This window comes from Xiphophorus couchianus, chromosome 23 (assembly GCF_001444195.1).
Source record: "Xiphophorus couchianus chromosome 23, X_couchianus-1.0, whole genome shotgun sequence".
NCBI lineage: Eukaryota > Metazoa > Chordata > Actinopteri > Cyprinodontiformes > Poeciliidae > Xiphophorus > Xiphophorus couchianus.
In genome coordinates this window covers 18,625,525-18,648,514 of record NC_040250.1, presented here as the reverse complement: position 1 = coordinate 18,648,514, position 22,990 = coordinate 18,625,525, and the positions used below count along the sequence as shown (strand labels likewise).

Below are 22,990 nucleotides of genomic sequence, written 5' to 3'. Positions count from 1 at the left end.
TTTTATAATGAAGTATCCTTATGCAACATATTATTGTTAATGAATGGAGACAGACTGCCAAGTTGACCCAGCATTAAATGATGATGCAAGCTACAAAATTAGCCTGCAGAACATTAACAATTGTTCATAAACTACCAGAAAGTCTGGCTTTGTTTCAGTTTACCTTCATCAGGTTCAGCAGTCTGCACCACTACACCTCAACGTCTCAGTGGATCTCGCTATACCTGCTCTCTTTTTTGCTGTCCAAAAAACTTTAAATATATAAAGTAAATATAGTGCGGTTGCTATGTATCATTTTATTTTTATATGGTTGGTATTCTTCTTTTACTTTTCACTCTGAGTGAAAAGTAACTCTCTTCTCAAATAAGAGAGTGAAATCAACAGTCCATATATGTTTTTGATGAGAAAATAATGAATCAATCAATCAATCAATCAATAAAGCTTATCTGTATAGCACACTTCAGACACAAGGCAGTTCAAAGTGCTTTACGTCACAAAAATACAGTCATAAAAAAACAACATACAGTCAACGGTTGAGAAAAACAGTTACAAACATTACGTTTTGATGTGTGCCATCATCAAAATAATCAATACACATCAAATATGTTGGTCAATGTTTCATTTATTATTAATCAAAGGCAAATCTGAACAGCTGCGTTTTTAGCCTTGTTTTAAAGGAGCTCCGTGTTTCAGCTGTTTTGCCGTTTTCTGGATGTTTGTTCCAGATTTGTGGTGCATAGAAGCTGAATGGTGCTTCTCCAGGTTTGGTTCTGGTTCTAGGGATGCAGAGCAGAACCAGAAGACCTGAGAGGTCTGGAAGGTTGATAGAGCAACAGCAGACCTTTAATGTCCTGTGCTAAGTCATTCAGTGATTCATAAACTAACAGCAGCATTTTAAAATCTCTGAGCTACAGGGAGTTAGTGTAAGGACTTTAGTTTTAGTAAGAATGCCAGCAGCAGCATTCTGGACATAATGTGATGTAAAACTTGGGGGGGGAGAAAGAAAACAAAAGAAACCTGTAAATAAATTGGAGACCAGGTTATTTTTTTCAATTGTTTGGCTTTATAGCTGATGTAAAGCAGAGTGATTAAAGTTGTTGCCAACTTTCATTTGATTCATTTAATATCTGCAGACATGAGTAAACTTTTGACATTAAATTGCAGCTGTTCACAGCAACAAATTATCATTTTCTCTTATTTTTCAGTTGTAAATAAATTACAATAGATATGTTTTAGGTGACAACCTATGAAGAAGCTTGTTGGTCTGTAGGTCATAAGCAGCAGATTAGCTTTATGCCCCAGAGCAGCTCTTCTCTGAAGAATCTCATTATGCCTGTGGCATGTGCACCTTTTGCTACCACACGTTTTCCTTCCACTCAATCTTCCATAAATGTGGATTGATGCAGCACAGCCACCTTCTTTAGCAATGACCTTTTGAGATTTACGACTGTCTGTTGGACAAATGTCAAGCCAGCAGGCTTTCCCATAATTGTTTAGGCCATACCAAAACATATGTCAAAAATCTTCCTTTTTTTTTTATTGGTCCTAAATTCTGGGTTTTTATTACCTTTTACAGTTAAGATAAACAGAATTAAAAGGGTAAAATGTCATCCTGTGTGAAAGAAAACAAAAATCTTTCCCCCATCTACGTAGCAAGTGACGTTCACCTTTAGAATAAAATTACCGACATAAACCAACTTTTTCGATTATTTGCTAATTCATCGACATGCTCCTGTACTGCGTCCAATTCGGTTCGCATTGTAAGTGAGCGGCCCCATCACCCAGCACTGGCAAACACGAGTAGCCTATTCATTATTCATGTCATTGCAGTTGCCCTGTTATGATACAGTCCTGTTTGGAGTGGGCTACCTGATTTGTTCAGCGCGTCCGTCAAAGCAGTGAGTGGCCCTGCGTCGGCTGGCTGTGCGCGCTCATAGGTCGGGCAAAGAAGAATCACAGGAGGAGGGGGGCAGAGTCAGCACAGTGCGCGCCTACGAGACTGCGCGTCGCAAAGGAGGGGGAGAGGTCCAGCTGCAAAAGAAAAAAAAACACATAAAAAAGAAAAAGCAGGGAAAAAAAATGAAAAAGGAAGGAAAACACGGCGTGACAATGGCAACAGCAAGCTTTCAGTGAAAAGAAGAACAGACGCGAGGGGAGGGGGCGCCGCGAAGCAGGAGTTTCAGAGCAGACGGCCGCTTTGCTTGTCCCGAGAAAAGAGGCGACGTCGGGACATGCTGGCGGCTCTGTAGCGCGTTTCCTGGAATACGAATCCTTCAGTGGCTGAGCATAATGGAGCGGCGGCGGAGAGGAGAGCCGCACTGTCTCCATCACTGAGGCGCGTCCACCTGCTATTACTGGAGGCCCGGGCTGCTGCTGCTGCTGCTGCTGCTGGTGGTGGAGGTGGTGGAGGGTGGGATATGCAGGGGAAGTGTTTGCATTTCGGGGAAAGACGCATCTTCTGATACTGTCCAGAGCGCCCGAGAAGGATCCCATTGCGACAGGGGAGAAAAACCGCGGAAACGGGGAGGAAAAACGCACAGCCACTCCGGAGGTAAGCACGCAAACGGTTTTTATGCTGCTATTCAACATGCAGTGTGTGGCTGAACAGGGAGCGAGCTCTATTAGGTATGCACATGACAAACTCGGTTCACACAAAACCGATGTATATCCCCGAGATTTTGCTTTGATGGGGCATATTTGCTGCTGTAAAGGGAGAGAACGCCATGCACGGGGTGTAGAGTAGCAGCCCTACCTCTTTGGGACAGCTGCCGTGAGCCTACATTCATCCGTCTCTGCTCCATCGATTACCCATTCCCTGCGAAAAATACCCCCGCTTACCTAAAGCTCAAGCCCCCACCTATTCTCGGTGGGTTCGGAAATCCAGCATAAATACGGATGCCACGTGTGGCTGTTTAAATGTGAGGCAGGTCTGATGCTCCGTGTGCATGTTTTGGAGACAAACAGTGGCCTGTGGACGTCATTTTGAATCAGCGTTATGCATCCCGAGCATTGCTGCCCCAGTATGAATACGGAATGGATAATTCCAGATTCCACACTAATAAATGATTCATAAATGGGGCACTGGGACTTAATCGGATAACACATCTTACAGACAGGCACCTCCAATTGATCAATTAATAAACGGTGTATTTCTTAAAAAAAAAATAGGAGTGCTGGCCTTAATGTAAGCATGGCAGAGCGCACACAGGTGCAGCAGGGCATGTGTGAATGCCTGCACTGTGGGGTCACTGGATCAGTAGCTTAGTGTGTCTCTGCTCCCCTTTAAGGAGGCTTCATGACAGATGTTTACTGGAAGTCCCAGTCAGGCACACAGCCAGCAGCATTCTAAAAAATAATGAGCCGCAGACCTCAATAACAGCCAGTCTGCATGGCTCTGTGGAGGTGTAACTTTGCACTAAAGACGATTTTAGTTGCATCACATCTCGCAAGTACAGAAATAAATGTCTGGGTGATTTTATTCGGCAAATACAAATTTTAAATCAGAACTTTTAACTGTGGGTTACTGACTGGGATTGATGTAACCTTGTTTTTTTTTAATATCCTTTTCATAACTTTCAAGTTATAGTGCAGCTCTTTGTTCTACTATGACTACATGATTAAAAGGATAGTTCAGGATTTTTTGTAAGCTTTTGTTGAAAGGTAACAAGCAATTAAAAACCGTATCTGCAGTAGAGTAAATGATGCTCAAGGCACCTTTTAGTCAGAATACATCCAGATTAATTTGTCCTTGAGGGTAAAGCTAATGGCTTATGAGAAACAGACTTCTATCACCTTAAAACAATTTAGTTTCTGCAGCAAATATGTATTGGCTATTATTAATAGCTTACAAAGGAACTGATGACAGGATTTTGAGATTGGAGGAAGTGCACCACCAATGATCTTCCTGTGTGAAACACATACTCAGAACAAACATTAAAAGGGTTTCTGTCAGAGTCAAATTAAAAAATAATGCAATGTAAAAATTTCTAGAATTTTTAAATGCTATATTTTTGTTTTCTACAATGCTTTACTTTTATAACAGTGTTACTCTTAACAATAAATTTGTACATGTATCTTTTTGGTGCATGTTTTCACACAGGAAGACACCTGGGGATGCATCTCCTCCTACCTTTTTTTGTAATTGGTAAGAGCTTTCTTTGCAAAAATAGTTTTAAAAAACCGCATATTCCAAAGGTGCTGACAGTTCAGTGGTACATAAATAGTTTTTTTCCATGAACTGCAATGAGGTTTTTGAGATATTTTGGCATGCTTTAGGACAGTAGAAGTTGGCTGGGTGTTGATTGCTTTCCAATTAGCCATTAGCGTTCAGCTTTAGAAAAAAACGGTCTGATCTACTGCAAGTAAGATGTTGACTTTTTATAACGAGAGCTGCTTTCATTAGAATTTTGAGTCAATATTACATTTTTGGTCTTTGAGAACTTTGTGATAATAACAATTTTAGTGGATTCTGGTTTCACTTGAAAAACTGTAAGATAATATATAACAAAAATGTAAGAATTGCATAATTATTTTTTTCTCTTTTTGATATGAATGGGCAGTATATTTTAAGACTGTGTACATGTAATGATTTGAAGGCTTTATTTTTTATCAGTCTTTAGAATCTTCTATTAGCAGTTAGCACAGCTAGGAGAGTTGGCAGACACGAGTAGCCTATTCATTATTCATGTCATTGCAGTGTTAATAAAATTATAATCTATATATGTATTCCCCAGAAAATGTAGATCCTTACTTTAACTCTCAGTCCAGCTTGTCATGACTGTCAGATGTTGAAAACTCAAAAGGTACGTTTGGTACTCCGGTCACCCTTCCTGTTATTTGCTGAAAGCCATGAACCACATACATGTCTTTACATGTCTTAGAAAATACATTTTAAATAACTTGTTACATCTCTGTCCTTCCTCTGACTTCATTTCAAACACCTCACCAATGCTGAAAATGTCAAACTTTGAGTCTTCCTCACTCAATAAAACCATTCGAACTGTGTTGTTATCAGAGCAGCCCAGCAGGGCTTATGGCGCGTTCACTGACTGAAATGAGATCAGATATTTGAGCTTCTGACCTGCCAGTCACCGGTCAGGGCAGATCAAGCTGAAAATTGTCCAATTCCAGGGCATCTCTACATAATAATTTTAAACTGCAGGGGGTTCAGGAGGGGATAATGCCACTGCCCTTTCCTTCCCTAATGTGAAGACAGCAGTGGAAACCAGACGGAAGGCCATGCATTGATTGAGTCAAAGAAAGCCTATAAGGGGGACAAATTGAGTTGACACGTTCATGTGTGGTGTTGTTATCATGTGTGACGGCACAGTGGACCACAGTGCCTGAGGCGGTGTGATGAGTGGAGGGAAGAGCACCTCCTTGCTCCAGCTTTGTTTGGAGATCATGGATTTAGAAACGATGATCTACATCGAAACATATGCATCTCAGTACGTTATCTACCTCTGAGATACCTAAGAGGATAGTTTACTCTTCAAGCCTTATTCCTTTCACTAAAGTACTATTTTCTGTTTTGCGCTATTGGGTGAGAAATTAAGCCCAATGACACATTAAGCCATCCTGGCTTTGTTTCCCTGTAGCAAGGACAGTAACCATAGACATTTGTTCTTTTTTTTTTTTTTTTTTTTTTTTGGTGTGGGGAATGTGCTTAAAATGCTATTGGAGTTGTTGTGTTGCAGCAATAAAAACCAGCAGCCTGTGTACACAGACCCTTATCTCCCCTCTACCCTTGTGTGCTCTGTGGCTACCGCTAACAGCACATCTCTGATCTTGAAGAGAGCTTCAATCATTCTGAGCTGATTCTCATCAGCCGTGCTTTCACTCACAAGCGAGCTTAATATTCATAAGGCAGGATCTTGCTTTTGATTAATATTTTACACACTGTATTTCCGCTTCCCTCTGTGGGAAAAGATCCCCTGCAGTATCTTATGGAAGCTCCAGGTTCAGACTTTTTACCAGGTGACAACATCTCATTAAGCATACAGAAAGGGCTTCCCTCGGCCGCGTGGAGCCCTGCTGCGCTTTATGACTGGTCTGCCACACTTTGCTCTGCTCGCTATATCACTTCAAGCACCTTAGCTCCGTCTCAGTCTTGGCAGAGGCATGCTGGGCCCATCAGGACCGGCTGAATCGTATCGGCGCACAGTTTGTCAGTTTATGCTGCATGCAGAAGACTGCTGTGTGGATGCTGGCCTCTTGTTTGGGCTGTGAGATGCTAGCTGCAGCCTAGCGGCGGCTGCCTTTCTCTGTGCTGCTGCTGAGTTCTGTAATTAAAGGCAGAGGTAAGTCCAGGGGAGAAGGCTGGGCTCTGATTGCTTTTGGTGACGGGGAGGAGGGAGCTGCATGTCCTGAGGGACAGAGGTGCTGCTGAGCTCTCTGCTGTCTGCTCAGCTGGGGAAGGGTTCCAGGAAGACGCTTGCACGTACAATGCCTTGCATCAACATTCATACCCCTTGAGCTTTGTTGCATTTTGTCTCAGTGCACACGCAAACGTCAATGTATTTCATTGGATTTTATGCAACCAACTCAAAGTAGTGCAGAATTATGGAAGAAAAAGGATTGCATTTCTAACAATTGTTTTTACAAATACAAATCTGAAAATGTGTGGCATTTTCACCTTAGCTCCGTATATCCACCCCCCTTTACTTTGATGCCGCAAAATGAAGCCTAGAGCAACCAACTCCCTTTAGGAGAAACTAATTAGTAAATCTAGTCCACCTGTCCGTAATTTAATCCCAGTAGAAATAAATACAATTACGACATTACAACATTATTGAATACTGTGATGGCATCATAGATTACAATCAACCTCAATTTTCTTCGGCTCTATGTGGTTTTAATATGACAAACTGTGCAGAGATTTAAGGAGCATGGAGGTGATGTAAACAAAAGCATCCGATGGTTGGAGAAAGGCAGAAAAATGCATTTGTAGGTGAAAGGCAAACTATGTTAATCTATTTTTTAAAAATGCCCCATTTTAGTAAATAAGTGTCAGTGCGGAGAGGAAATCCTTAAGAGTGATGTAGTAAATTAAAGATCCATCAGTGCAATAACAGTTGTACTGATTGATCAGGACAGACAGAGCAGCTCAGAAGGGTTTTTTTCACTTCTGTAGTTGGATTTGAGCCCATCATCTCTGATGCCAAAGCAAACATGGATATACCCGCATTAGGATCTACCTCCTATAAAAATAAAGAGGTGACTTCCTTTCTTTTTGTAGCTATTTTATTTATCGTAGCAGCTAGATGAGAGGGTTTCCGCCGTAACACGCCTCACAAGTCGAATCAGAGAGATTCCCGTGGAAGGCAGAAGCAAAAGCTCTTTGAGGATCGGCGGTTCTCCAAAAAGAGACGGTGAGGATTTGGATGCTATTTCAACCCAAAGTCCAGCCTCATTCCTGCTCCGTGTTCATAAATTTGTTCTACTGGGATAATTAAAGCAATGCATCAGGATCCCAGCCATTAACAAATAAAAGTCCAATTAAAGTGGGGTCTTTTTAACCACTTTCCGCAGTGTCTACTCCATCTCAATATGCAGGCTGGTGGCCGCTGGGAGCATGAGCAGGCAGCCTCGACATTCATAGCTCATTTCCTGGTTCCACATTAGGCCCCTTATATTGCAGATGGATAGATGATGCGAGACTTCCCCACTCCTGCTCGCCCTCTCTCGGGCCCTCCTTTAAATACGGGATTACTGAAACATATAGGCTGGGAAAGGCGGAAGAGCCCAGAGAGGTACAGACCTAATGCGATGGTCGCAGATGCTCTGATGCGAATGGTGCGAGAGCGGCATAGTCGCAACATGACTCAGAAAGCGAGGAAGCTATATGACAGGGCTGTATTTTAATTGGTTTCACACAGTGAGTTCATATGTATTGTTCCATCTTTAATGGCACACATAGTGGCAATGTTTTCATTATATAATAGCGCTAATAGATTCCCCTTGTCCTCAATGCCCCATGTTTAATTCGAACATGTTTTTTTTTTTCTTCACGTCGGAGCTGCTTCGTAGTCATCTTTTGCCGGACTCTGATGTAAACGCTGGAAAGTAAGCTGGTTTGTTTTTGAGTTTGAGGTCGGAAAGTCGGGGGTGGGCTGAAATGAAGGTGAAGAGGGAGCAAAACAGAGGATGGGGACGAGACACAGGGCAGTGGGAAGATCAGAGGAAGGGATGGGTGGACAGAGCGCAAAGAGACACACTGTAGTTACTGTTGGTGATGCGTCCTTCCAGCTGGAAGAAATAAACAGAGTTGCATCTAATAGAGAGAGAAGCTCACTGCGCCCTGGCTGTTTCCCTGCACCTTTCATTTTCTAAATGCTGTTTTGTCTTTTTACCACTTAACAAGCCACCAGTGCCTCAGAAAAAACCCGGCTTTATTCATGTTGTACATAATTACCAGCTATTCGAGACAGGCTTGTTTTCTGCTCCAAACAATGCAGGAAATTTATGTACAAATAACAGACAGGCTATAGTTTTGTTATAAATCCTCACAGTTGTGTTTGTAAAATCTATCTCTTTGTTGGCGGCAGGCTAAGATCTGTTGTTGTGGTTCTGCTTATTTTTTAAACAGTGCTGATCAGTTGACAGAGGGTTTTGATCGATATAGACAGCAGAATGAGGTAGAGATCCTTTCTGAAATATTCGTCAGCCTTGACATTTTACTCAACTTGAATGGGATTTTATGTGATGGATAAAAATATTAATTCTGAAGTGGAAAGAAAATGATGCATTGTTTTATTATAAATGAATATCAAAACATTTTTTTTCATGCTTTTAGTAAACACCTCTGGGTAAATCATTAGTGAAACCACCTTTTGTTGCAAATGTAGCAGGCGGTCTATTCAGGTATGCGTGCCATCTTTGCACATTTAGAGAATGAAACCCTTGCTTATCATTGTTTACAAAATAACTCGAGCTCAATGAGATGTGGTTGAAACATCAGGTTTCAACCTTAACTTTAACGAGGCAGTTATAATACATGAATAATGCTTTGATTTGAACACTTCTACTGCAGCTACGACTTTGTTTACGGTCGTCCTGATGTAAGGTGAACCACCACCCAGTGTCAAGAATTTTAAAGCCTCTTGTGAGTTTTGTTTTCTGTCCGTGTTGAAGAAAAGCATTCCCACAGCTTGTTGCTGCCCCCATCATGTTTTACAGTAAGGATAGTGTGTTCAGGGGAATGTACTGTATGTTAGCTTGCCACCACATAGCGTTTTAAATGCTTTTTTCTTTTTCAGCCACAGCTTTTTTCCTGTCAGATTTCTTGAGTTGTGAATCTTTGTAGCAACTATGGGAGCCTTAGCTGCTTGTCTGATTAATGCCTAGCTAGATGCGTTTGTATTTAACGGCCTTTCAAAACAGCCATGTGCATGCTTCTCTTGGTGACATTAGATTCAATTGGGTGCACTGGATTTTATTTTGAGTTATTAAGGTGTCTAAATACAAATGCAGCTTTTCAGATTTTTATTTGTAAAATATCTTGGACACCAGCTACATTTTTGTCCATTATTAGATATTCACAACGTTGTGTATCGGATAAAATCACAATAAAACACAGTGACGTCTGTGGCTTGTGTGTACTGTATGTACAGGGTCCAGGCTCTGTAAGCGTGTTGAGCAGATGCAGTATTGTTCCTGTCATGCTTCAGTTTCATTTACCACAGCATGCCAGAGGCAAGAGCAAAACCACACACAAACACATCTGAGAAGGAGTCAAACGTTTTTAAATATTGCAGAACAGAGAACGTGAACCGGATTGCATACATGAATCTCAAGTCGGATCTGACCCCGATGTGCTGGATGATTCTGCTGATGATACAACAGCATGACTGCTATTCCACTACGAGTAATAATTATAATCATTCACAGCTAGTGGTCCTTGTCACAGGAGTGGGGCACAATGGAAATAATAATTAGGACTTCTCATTTCAGATGCATCACAGGAGAGTGTATGAAGTGTGTACTGTGGCTGCTTGACTTCTACAACGTACAGCTGTGTGTCTGGTCGTCGGCTTCCCGGCGTGTGTCAGCCTCGGCTCCGGCACGCCTCACTGGGAATTTTATGCAAGCTATTGGTTTTACTCGGGCATTACGTCTGACAACACACACTGCATATTTTACATTATGACACTGACCCAGTCATAGCTGTCATAAACAAGTAGCTAATTGTAGCATAAAGAGCCATAAAGTGCGTGGAAGAGGCCAGGATCTGGAAGTGACATTTATTCCAGGCTCAAGCCCTGACAGCAGCGTTCAGTGACGTGCAGAGCCTCTTGTCATGCGCAAATAGACATATTTCAACACACTTTCTCTCTCTCTCTTTCTACGCTCTTCTAACCCATTTCCCCCAGTCATCATTCAACAACACTGTCAGAGTATAGCCTGCATATATCAGAGCTGAGCCGGTAAAATGCCCGACACGTCGAGTCAAATGCGCACCTCTGGGTAGCCGCTGCTGATAAAAGAGCTAATTTATCATTTAGTCACACAAAGCCCTCCACATTCTGAGTAATGCTGTGTACATTTTTTTTGAGCTGGGTTTCTGATCTTCCTGAATAATTCCAGTCTTTCTGCTTGTTGTAGAAGTTATGAAGTATATGTCATCTCTAAAGTAGAAAATAAAGAAAAAGGAAAAAAAAAACAGTAGTTGAAACATGACAGGCATCTCACCTTTTTTTTAATTGGAGCTCTTCAGACCTTTACTGCTTTTGGTCTTAACTTAATTTCAATCACTGTTAGTGTTTATTTTAGCAAATTTTAGCTAGTGGGCTTTAATTAAAGGGAAAATGTACTGTTTGGTCGCTTCTTGCCAAAAAAGGTTGAGGTCAGTTTATCGTTTACTTGTTAAACTGAGAGATAACCCGTAGCTTTTGTTTTAGAGGCGAACATTTAAAAAGTAACAAATAAAAAAACATTTACGCTAAATTAAGAGCTGTGCCTTAAATTAATTTTTTTTTAAGTATTGGATCCTTTGTTGGAGAGAACTTAACAGATAATTGTAAACACTACAGATTAGAGCCCAATTAATTTTGACAAAAACATGCTCCAAGCAATGCTACTACATTAGGCGTTTATTGAGGTTTTATATTGGTCTCCCGTCCTTTGAGACATTAGTGCATGCGAGTAGAATTTTTAAAAGCTGTATGTTGTAGGCTAAATTGGCACTAGCCTGCACACTGCTGGTCAGCTGGCTGAAACAAATACATTTTGACTGTCAAGGAGACTCTAATTTAAAGCAATACTTTTTCAACAACCTTTAACCTTGTTTCAGAGCTCCACAGTAACTTCTCACACTGGTTGCGGTGCTGTGCCGACATTTTCCGGTAATCTGCAACAGCACTAAATTGAAGGGAACCTAAAATTTACAGTCTGGTTACTAATATAACATCTTTAAAAAGTAACTATTGTAATGTATAATTTCTCACGGAGATTGACAGTAAAGTAATGGTAACAGAAATAAAGGCGCGCAGAGGGCTGGTTTTACTTGTTTCACAAATAAGAATTGGCAAACGCATAAATTATTTTAAACAAGTACTTGTACAGTAACAATGTACAGGTGTTTTGTGTACAAACACTCATTACACTACCACAATGCAGTTTGATTTAGTTTTATTTATTTATATGTTGTGATTTTATTTGAGGTACTACAATAAGCTAAAATGAAAAAAGATTAAGCAGATTTAACTGAAAAAAATAGATAACGATGCAAAGTTTTAGCAAATTAATAAAATCATTTTTCCTCCACATGTAGGCAAAGTATAATAATTTGTGTTCACTTACCTACTCACTCACCAGCGAATAAGTAATGAAGCAGTGAAAACTTCCATGCAACAGAATCAACTTTCTGTAGCCCAGTAGCAAGCAGAATTATGCATTTGTTTTAATTTTGAGCAAGAGTTAGTGCTCTTACTCACCATGAAGTTAATAAGAATTAGTATAGTAATATATCTTGGCAGCGATGAGAAATACAAATATAAAAAAAGGGAATGAAAAAGAAAATCCAGAAATATTTAAAACATTGCCTGCAAATAGTGAACATAAAACTGGACATTTGTTCACGTTGTTTAAACCACACACTAACACAATACCTTTTATTAAGAATATATTCAAATAAACAAGGTGAGTTAAATCTTCATTTCCTGTTTATTTATTTATTTTTTTTGCAGTTCTCTTCCCAAACAGTAGGGGTCGCCTCTGAGAAAACATAGCTTTAATTTTTACCATTACAATTTTTTTGGTGCATGTTATGATATATGTTTTGTACATATCTGTCTCCGATTGTCATCACATTGTAATGTGTTCGCATGCCTGTGTATGAATCGGTGAATCTTCACATCTCAAATTTGCTCCAATGTTCTGGCCATTGGACACACTCTGGGATAGTTATTGTTTCACGTTTTTGTGTTAATAATGTGACATTTATCCAACTGTTAGAATCTAAATCATTCTACGTATCAAACATATTATTTTAATATGTTTAGCTGTACATGTGCTGTGCTGTGTGAAATCACCTGATCTGATTTTTCTCACTCTGTTGACCAAAAACTACACTTAATATGTTCAGACGAGAAAAATAAAACATATTTCATTTTACAAACGGCATGAGAGGCTGTGTCTTGGGAGAACCAGCATCACATATTACAACTAAATAAAAATATTAATACAAAAAACATATTTCATTTTTGCAAGCGACATGAAAGTTTGCGTCCTGGGAGAACCAGCGTCACATATTGCATCGACACAAAATGATCTGGTGTGGCCTTAGCTATTAATAATTACATTCCATACAAGAAGAAGAAAGCAAACAACAAGTTACATAAGTTTGATACCAAAAAATGCTGATGCAAAAAAATAGCATACATTAACTCTGCACAGTAAAAACAAATAAATCCCATAATAATATAAAAACAAAGAACATCAGGTCATGAATATTCATTCATACTTTTACTAAATTATGCTTTTATTTGCATCAAGGCTCAAACATGTGAATGGAAGTTACAAAATAATTCATTATATTACTTTGGGACAAACATCAAACAACAAACTCTTAATTCTAAGCCGAACTCAAATTAAGCAATTTGTCTGGGAATTTCCTGAAAACAGAAATTAATGGGTTTCTGAATTGTCTGAAGCTTTAATATTTTTTTTTACATTGTTGCAAATTTACCAAAATAAATGAATGTAATTTGAAGTTGATTGAAGATGGAAAATTGTGAAATACTTTAAAGGTGGCTTTCATTAAAACTTTGAAATTTGAATGGTTAAATTGAAAGTTTTTAAGACCAAATATTTGCTGATACATTTATTGATATGGATTTATAAATTAAACCAACTAAAACTATTATCGGCAGTAAGGTTGCAAATTTTGAGAATGTACACATGTGGATCTAGCAAAGATTAAATACCTCCAGATTTCTCATTCTGTGTTTTACATTTTATTTGGCCACATCTTAGCTATGGTAATTCATTAATTTGATCTTTTTTTGTTTTGTTTTTTGAGAAAAGTACTTGTGACTTTTATTTCCTTTTAATTGTAGTTCTGCCATGAAGAGCCCATGATTCAGAGTAGCAAACATCCTTATGGAAGGGATTTGTTGCCTGGCATTCAAACTTCATTGTGAATTATTGAAATAATTATATTCTTAACAGGTTTAATTAAGCTTTTCTAAGGAATTAAAGCCAAAGGGCTCTTGGTATTTAGTATGTTTCAATACTAACTACTTTATCACGGAAGAGTAAACATTGAAGCTTGTTTTATAGTTTCTTTGAAGGTGTTCAAGTTGGGTTACACAGGTCAGTAATTAATCCATGCAAGTTTTTCAGTAATTGATTTGGGTCCTACATATAAATCATTGATCTAACAGCCTGAAACTGGCAGAAAACTTGTTGAAATGCTACAAAACGCTGTTGTTGTTCTGTTCTGTACTGTTACTTTGAGAGTCTTGGTATTAATATCGAGGTTGACTGCTGTTAGATTCACGTTCCCTCATCAACATTCAGCTTATCATGGAGAAAACCCAAATATGTTGTGATGCCCTGTCCTATGTTACAGCTTACGCTGCTTAAATCCCCAATATTGCATCTCATCAAATCGGATCATAAAAGTAATTTGTCTATTGGATTTTCATGTTTGCGTTTATTGAGAAAATGAAGTTCAATCAATAAATTTAATTTAATATATATGTACTGTATATATAGCAGCAAAATACATATGATTTTCTATTTTTTTAAGAACTATTTATCACAACCTCTTACTCTTCTTGACTAAAGTTGTGTTGCTGATACTGGGTCAAATGGATCGATCAAACTTTGGTTGTGCTATGGGTTTGACCCAGCATAGCAGGTGAGGCTTTAACCACACACACAAAAAAGATAGATTAAAGTGACTAATGTGTCATCAAGGCTACCACACGATGGGTTGAAAAAGAAAATCTTTCAGTGACGCAGAAGCGTTAACAACTGTACCAATGTGAAACTGCTGGGAGACCAATTTATAAGAGCTCTACTATTTCACTCTCAAGAAGGCAATCAGATATTCAGCCACAGTTTTAATAGAAGATCTTTCATTCTTAGTTTATCCCTTTATCAAATGGCACCTAGTCAAATCCTCCCTTTTGTAATTCATTCCCCCATTTTGTACCTCTGCGTTGGACTTTCACTCCTTCCACTTTGTATCTTTAAGCAAACTAATTTAACTCTATCTACATTACCTACAACATATCAGTTGATTTTAGTTAAGATAAATTTAGACAAGTATTTTCTTGAATGTGGAATATAAATGATCAAATTTGATGTGTAATTTAATTAAATTGTGTGTTATTTAAATACTTGACACTCCAACATACCTACCAGTTGTAATATTCTGCTACTAAATTTTTTTTCCATGAAGTACTTTTCTTCGAAATATGGTTGTGGTCAACACAAACTACCTTGCAGCTGAAGGCCCCATATTTTTATCTGATAGTTATGAAACCACCAAAGGAATAAAATGTGAACAGGGTAAAATAAAAAGCTTATTGAAGATTTAACATTTTATCTTAAAATGTTCATTTTTCATTTGTAAGACTGTAAAATGTTCTGTCTGTATTCACTTTATGACCAGGTGTTTTGAGTTGTGTATGTAACTTGTACATAACCTGTTCTAACTGCTTAGATTGCTAAGTAGTTGGCACAAAGACTAATGTTTTATAAAATGAACAAACACATTCTTTAGTCTGAACTAGAGTCATTACCACAACCCACTGATGTTACTACACAGCAGAGTTTTACTATGTTATCATTTCTTAAATCAGCCTGTGGAAATGGTTCAGTGAGATCTGATTGTGTCAATGTATTCATCAAAATGGCTACCAGAATGATGAAGCTCATTTTTTTATGAAACAGACTTTTTAACATGTTTTTGACCAACATTTGGTTCAAACTAACCAACCTATGTGACAACAGATCTGTCCCAGTTAAGAAAATGGCCTTACAGAATAACAATAATCAGTTTTGAGTGCAAAGAAAATAGTAACTTTGCTTAGACGCCACTATAGCTACACCTCCTTACATTCTTTTTGTAGTTAATTATCACAGCCATAAATTATTTTGGGACCTGCTTCATGAGCAGTTTTTAATATTTTTATTGCTTATTTGTTTTATTCTGTAATGGGCCGGTATCCTGTCCAGGGTACAGCCCTGCTCTCAGCCATTGACAGCTGGAGATAGATAGCCACTCCCTCACAACCCTTCAAGGACAGATGGGTATAGATAATGGATAGATAAATGGATTTTTGTTTACTGTCTTTAAATAAATAGTTTTAATACGGTCAAAGAATGCAACAAACATATATTTTAAGCTCAGAAAATGTAGCCCCAGTGAAAGCAGATCTCCCACTAACCCACATTAAATGTATCTCTGTAGCTGCTCCCTCTCTGTGTCAGGACTCTGGCTGATACTTACTGGGAGCAGTCTGTCTCGCTCATTCAACACCGTTAGTCTTTGACTGACTGCAGCGGCTCACACAATTACAGAGCTGCAGTTCACTTAAAACAGGCAGGAGAAAAGAAAATGTACAGTCTATTAGCTGAGAATTGTGGCCCTGTCCACACGAACAAGGGTACTTTACAAAACGAAAATGTTCTGCTCCTCTTATACTGGAGATGCATTGGTCAGGCTTTTTCTCATCAATGCTGATTTCCTGTTTTTTCTCTGAGGTCTTGCCTGTTTTTTTTTCTGAATTTGGCCAATTGTGTTTTTTTTCTTAAGCACAATAGCACATGAAAGATGATGTGTTGCAGTCTCTTTGATTAAAAAAAAGAGACATTGCAAAATATTTAAATTTATGCATCAAAGATTGTGACTTGATTTTTTTTTTTAAATCTTAATTGATCTTATATTCATACAACTGAAACATAATCTTGCTTTGGAGCACTCTGTGTTTTTAACAGTGAGCTGAAATACGGTGACATTCATGCAGTCCTGTGATGCCACGATGTTGCATCTGAAACAAACTCTGGGAGTTTCTCCCATCGCTGCACCAGCTGAACATAAACATTTTTAGAAAGACATTGTTATTATCTCTCATTAATCACTGACAAACTATGGAAATTATTGAATTCAAAACTAGACTAGAAGTGTTTTGTTGATAAAAATAGAAGGAGAAGAAATCTGTATTTTTCAATATTTTACCTGTCAGTCATATTTAACAGCAAGTAGAGATTGTTACATATTTAATTTGCACGTACTGCACATGTAAAATCAAGTTTTTAATTTAGCTTTTGGAAACACATTACAAAGGGGAAATGTGTTATAACTGTTTGTGATTCACACTTTTTTATTGTATATTTTAAGATTATTGGAATTAATTTTATAGAGTAATTTCGCATGTACCCACTCTGAGTTTCTGTGATGGAAACAAGAAAAAGTAAGTTGTATGGCTAATTTCACATCTCTCACTTTTTCATGACTATTTCCATTAATCTTGGAATGTAGCTGAAAACATGACTGTGAGGAGAGGAGTAAAAATTGTCAAAGAAAATCTACATTTGATTTGGTAGAATTTTATTTTAAACCCACCCTGACTTTAGTCATTCTTAGTGTCTTCTTCTGTTAAATTCCGACTATGTTCAAATTATCGCCCCCTGCTGGCAGATCAAAGAAAGTACTTTTTTTGTATAGAATCAGATGTGTAGATGCTGAAACATCATTTTTTTATTTTATTTTTTAAAGAGATGTTGGGGCTTAAAAGAACTGTATTCTAATGGTAAAATTGATATTGTTCTAATGTTTCTTGTTATAGATAATTCATATTTACCTTAAAGCAATTTGTTTATGTTTCTGTATTTAGGATAGAGTTTGTATTTCACAAGCTGTATTTTTAAAGGACAAGGATAAGTATATTCACTTATTCTAGCATACATAAAAAAATTGAATTTGCTTAACAAGGACTCTTTTTATAAAGAGTAGTTTCTGTAATCGTCTTCTCCTGTGTGAGCATTTCTTCCCTCTTTTTGTTGCTTCTGTCACTGCTCTGTTTCTGTCTACTGGGCTAAATACTTTGGGAGCCTCACAACAACAGGTATTTTCCTTTTGTATTCAAATAGTGTTATGTAGAACTTACAGTTCTTTGATATCTGTCTCAGAGGTGTGCGTACAAAGATGCTGGTGCATGAGCACAATGCACATTTCTGTCTTTTGTGTGTACTATTTTGGATTTGCTGATGATTTATTTATGCTGGCGATTCCGTCGAGACGAACTCTTTGTAAGGGTAGAAGCAGCCATAGGAGGATCTAATAGGTTTAAAAACTGCTATCAAAGATGTATGCCGCTGCAGTGTTTTGGCTCAAGTGATGAGGCCTCTGGAGAGAGTGGGGAATCTGTGCCTCTTTTGTGGGACGCGTTTGTGTGCGTACATGCAAACGCAAGCTCAGTTTTAGGGAGGAGAAAAAGAAACTCTCGGTTCTGAATGCTAATCTTTTGCTCCCTTCTTCCTGGACCTAGTGACCTGACGGAAAATTAGCAGTAACAGTCCCTGCGTCTTTGTTATGCTCTTACAAATCTACCCACAACTACTGAGGCTCCACAATGAATGCAGTGACAGCGTGCCAAGCATTCACAAACCCCAGTGTGTAGTCTACGTACACATTTTCGCCCCATGATCTACTTACGTGGGCTCAGAAGTTTGTTTTTCTGTACAGGAGCGAGTCAATCCGGGTTTATATTATAATAAAAAATTCTTTATGTGGTTTTCAATATGCACTGTACAAAATGCTAACGAGCAAACGCGGTTATTTGGATAACACGGTGCCCACAAGGAGCACATATTGAGAGGACAAAAGGCTTCATTGTTTGGAGGGAAGCAAAAGAAGCTAAAGAAAAACACACACACACAAAATTGTAATAATTTACACTTTGACTTCATCTCTGGGGGCTTTACGAAATGTTAATTTAGGCCTCCCATTATAAAATGTATTTAAGTGAGACTAAGAATTAATTCCATTAATCTTCCAGGCAGCTGGGGCTTCTGTATCCGTCGAGACAGTTTTCTGCTCCCTCCTGAGACCTGTGGGTTTTCCCTTCACTTTTAAAATCAATTACCTCTCTGCCTCCCTCGCCACTCCAACTCTCTAAGCGCTCTTGTCATATTCTTCATTAGAAAACCTCAGCACTTCACCTATAGCTTACAATGAACACCTCATCCAGAACTCGATGTGTTTTTAAGTGTTCTTCGAGTGCCTCGCTCTGATTTATTAACATGTCTTACACAGGTGCCAGCCCTGGCCTGTGCAGCCTCTGATATAAATAAGAGGACGGTCTGCTCCCGGTTTACCTGTTAGTCCACGACGAAGGCTTCGAGAAGTGGCCGCCGCCCCTGCGAGGGGATCATGTTATTCTCCCTCACGCGCCATCTCACAAACATCTCAGGGCGCTAACTGAGGGGAATAAGCACGGACGGGCTTGACGGCTGCTTCCTATTTTAGTCGTCGGCAGGTAGGCGGATGAGTTGAACTGTGGAGGATCTCTGTGCAGCGAAGTCTTCGTCTAATTAGTTTGTCTAATTATGTCTTTGTGCTGGAAATTTCTCAAATTAGTGGTATCGTGCAGAATGTGAGTGTGCTCATTATGGTTGTCATGAGAATTGTTGCGGCACTTTGAGTAGAGAAGAAAGAGGGGAGGGGGGAAAGGGAGCGGGAGCGAAGGGGTGTCACTGGACCCGAAAGATCCCCACCGTTGTAGAGATGCCTTTATCAAAAACAAATATCTTGACTCCGGGAGATGCAGCGCCCAGATTCTTCCCAAAAATCCACCGAGAAGATGTGACTTTAGACAGCAAAACACCCTGTTCCCTTCCCTGCGCATGGGCTGCAGCTATTTCTGGCAGACCATGAAAAAGGTCTCCTTTGATTTGCCGTTGTGTGTCAGCTGTGAGATCGTCATAGCATCTGGGATTTAGGTGTCTCACAAGCAGGCACTTTTTGGCTCCTTGCAAGGTGCTGCAGCGTCACTCTCATTTCTTGAGCCTCGAATACCACTTCTGTATAGAGATGATAGAATTCTGTGACATGCACCGAACGTATACGGTGCTGGTTCTGTAAAATCTGGCGATTACCTTAGAAGACGAAGAGCTACAGATTCTTTATGAACAAGAAAAACAAAGTCAACGAGATGAAAAATGTCTTTGAAAAACCAAAACCTAATTTTTGTCTTGTTACAAACACCAGTTTTACACCTGGACAAAGATGCTCTGCTCCGATTACACTAACATGTAACTTTTTATCAGACACATTGCTGTTTGTAACAGAAAACTAACTCCAAATTTACCTAAAACAACATTGATTTTCTTCATTTGGGACTTCCTGGAAGATGGCTGGAGCTAAATACGGGATTGAAAACCCTTATAATACAGCTAACCAGCTACTATGGAGTGGTAATGATCATAGCATATGTGTCTTAGAATGGGCTAGTCAAAGTTCAGACCTAAATCCAATTAAGAGTGAGGCTTGTATGTCAGACAGTCTCTGTCCATTCTTATGAAGCTTGGGCTATTTTACCACAATTTCAATTTGCCTCAAAATGCTTGAAGCTGTAATGGCAGTACATTGTCAATACAAACTGTTGACTCAGGTTGTGCTTTCACATTAGTATATGTAAAAAAAAAAAAAGCTTTTTTTTTGCTTCCAGTTTATCATCATGCACTGCTTTGTTCCTGTCTACCTCATAAAATCCCAATAAAATACATGGAAATTTGTGATTTTTGTGAAAAAAGTTGGGAAATCAAAGCTGTTATATTACAGCAGAGACATCATGAGGTTATGTGAGCTCAGCTAAAGCAACATTTTACCGCTAACTGTTCTGATATGTAAGCTTATCAGTTTACCGTTGAAAAAGGCGACATAAAAAGCCTGAATTACATGTGAATAACCCTTAAAAATGTCAAGCAATAATTTAAAAGTCATGTTTTTTCTTGTTTGGAGAAATAGAATCTCAGGCTAATGGAGTTGTCCTAGATTATGAAAAATGTTTCTGAGAAATATACAAGCAGAGACGATGTGTATATTTCCTCTGTTTTTTAAAAATATTTTATTTGATTTGTAGACTTTCTTAAAAGGACTTGAAATACACACATAGTGTTTTGCTTGAGCACAGTGGGATGGGGGATAAAACTTTGCCCTGAGCTTCTTCAGATGGAAGTTTGATGTCGTCAAATCCACATCCAGGTTGAGGTGAACAAATTGGCTCCATCATCACCTTTAGCTCTATTATTTTGTAACTAAAGTAAGAACAAACATCCAGGATCACCTGCTTGGCTTCACCCTTCTCCCTCCTTTCTTTTTTCTCCCCAGTCTGTTTCAAACATCCCTCGTTCTCTTCCCCGTTCTCTCCCTTTTCCCTCCTCCTCTTCTTCTCCTCACCCCTCTGCTGGTCCTACAGTAATTGGTATTCCGAGTGGCAGCTGGGATCCATACAAACATAGCAGACAGAGAGAGACAGTGAGAGAGAGGCAGTGTATGTATGCATGTGTGTGTGTGTTTGAGTGAGTGAGAGAAAGACATGGAGGCAGAGAGAAAGAGAAAGCCAGCAAGTCAATACGCTGGTTCATTAGAGCACTGAGTCACAGTGGCCGCTGCCTCGTTTGTTTGTGTTTGTCCAATACTGTTTCTTAAGGAGAGCCCACCGACGCTGTCCGCTCACACTGGCACCTGACAGCAACACACCCCAGGCTGCCTGCTTCTCTCTGATACGCCCTGTTTGGACATCCCTGCCTATTAAATAATTACAAAATCAATAGGTGCAAATTAGGCACAGGCTTTTTCTCAGGATTCTTGCCAGGTCCTTGTGGTCTTAGAGGTTGGTCACCATGGAAATTTGAATAATGTTTGCTGACTGAGCCATTATGTAAAATTGGTCGTTTGTAAACAGGGATCAGCTGAGAGTTTTGTGAAACATACTGGAAAAAAAATGGCATCATTGTGTCATATTAGATTATATTCGTAGTCATAAATCAGTCAGTATCATAACCTATCAAAATCAGTCTGAAGAGTGAAGACTTTACAGAGAACCATATTTATCACACCAAAGGTGCATTTTCACAGCAGGAACATTTCAGGAACCAGATTTTGACCCTTTGTTCCCACATATTTAACCAGAAAAAACAGAGTTTTCACTTATACCACTTAGTGTTTTCTTTGAAGTTTTAGTTAGAGATTTGTAGAAGGGGAGTGCTAAGCATTCTCCATTTTAATTAACTGAAATTAGCCTAAACCAGAATAATATTTTTTGTTGACGTTATTAATACTATTTAGGCTACTTCCAGTAAATACTGTACGTAAATACTATTACTAAATAATAATAATAATAATTTTATTTACTACTATTAATAAACAAAATTACTCACTTACAGTGACAAAGGGAGTAAATCCTTTAGTCCTAGTAATAATTCATTAAGAAGTGAAGAGCTGCAGTATGTGTGGTTAATGCTCACATATATTTTCTGGATTTGTGTCCCAGACTTCAAATATTAAGTATCTGTGACTGTTAGAAACGTCCTGTGTTTTGAAGTGATTATAAACCAGTTTCACAGTTTAAATTCAGTAAAAAGACCTCAAGTTATGTCTAAGTTTGAGTCCTGAAGGAAACCGTCTCTCCCCAGTTCTTCTCTCCTTTGCTTCAAAAAGGATAACATGAAAATCTGTGTCAGATTTAAAATTTGTTAATTGTGCATTTGAGTATTTTTAAGTCACAGTTTTTCTTTAGTTGAAAATGCTGTCAGGAATGGAAGAACAAGAACTGATCAACAAAAGAATGAACTCCATGTACTTGGAAATACAGGGACCTAAGAAATGGTTAAGTTTGAGACTTCCTCATAGTTGTTTACTGTGTTTACATGTCAAATACCACAGAGATGTAGCATAGTTATTTATCATTAATAACTGCATTGTGACTTGGATCTGTAACTAGTGATATCAATCTAATTTTTAGTGACGAACTCTCAGACTTTTGATTTTGGAAACCTTCTTGCCATCACCCTAATCTTTAGCTCTTCCAACATATTTTTGATGAGACTCCAGTATTCATCTGAGCCTCTGCAAAACAATGTTAAATTTGAATGTTGGAAAAATGGACAGATTATTTTAAATCTATATTCACCAGGAGTATAGGTAGTTTTGGGCTTCTTAATAATTACGTTTGACGGAAACTGAAGTATAAAGCACAGGGTTACTCCTATTTCACTTTGGGTACATGTTGAACACCCTTCTTGCAAAGTGACATTTTGTCTGATTATTAGTGTGAGGAACGCAACAAATACTGAAGCTTTGCAGAAACTTGAACAAGATCAAAAACAGGAAATGGAGTCAACTACACCTCTCACTTCAAAAATACCACTCACTACATATAGTTAGCTACCAAAACAAACCTCTTTACTGAAATTGAACAGACAGTCAATCATATAGCAACACTGTCAATAATAAGGTGGATAAAGAGAATCA

General features: G+C 38.6%; 1 protein-coding gene across 1 annotated transcript in view; it reads left to right on the top strand.

Annotated features, from left to right (window-relative positions):
* The first annotated feature begins 331 nt into the window (after positions 1 to 331).
* The window catches only part of nexmifb (neurite extension and migration factor b), an 89,200-nt gene continuing 66,541 nt past the window's right edge, over positions 332 to 22,990 (top strand). Inside the window, exon 1 of the mRNA XM_028009331.1 lies at positions 332 to 2,551. The gene's annotated coding sequence lies outside the window, so the exon portion shown is untranslated. The remainder of the gene's footprint in view (positions 2,552 to 22,990) is intronic.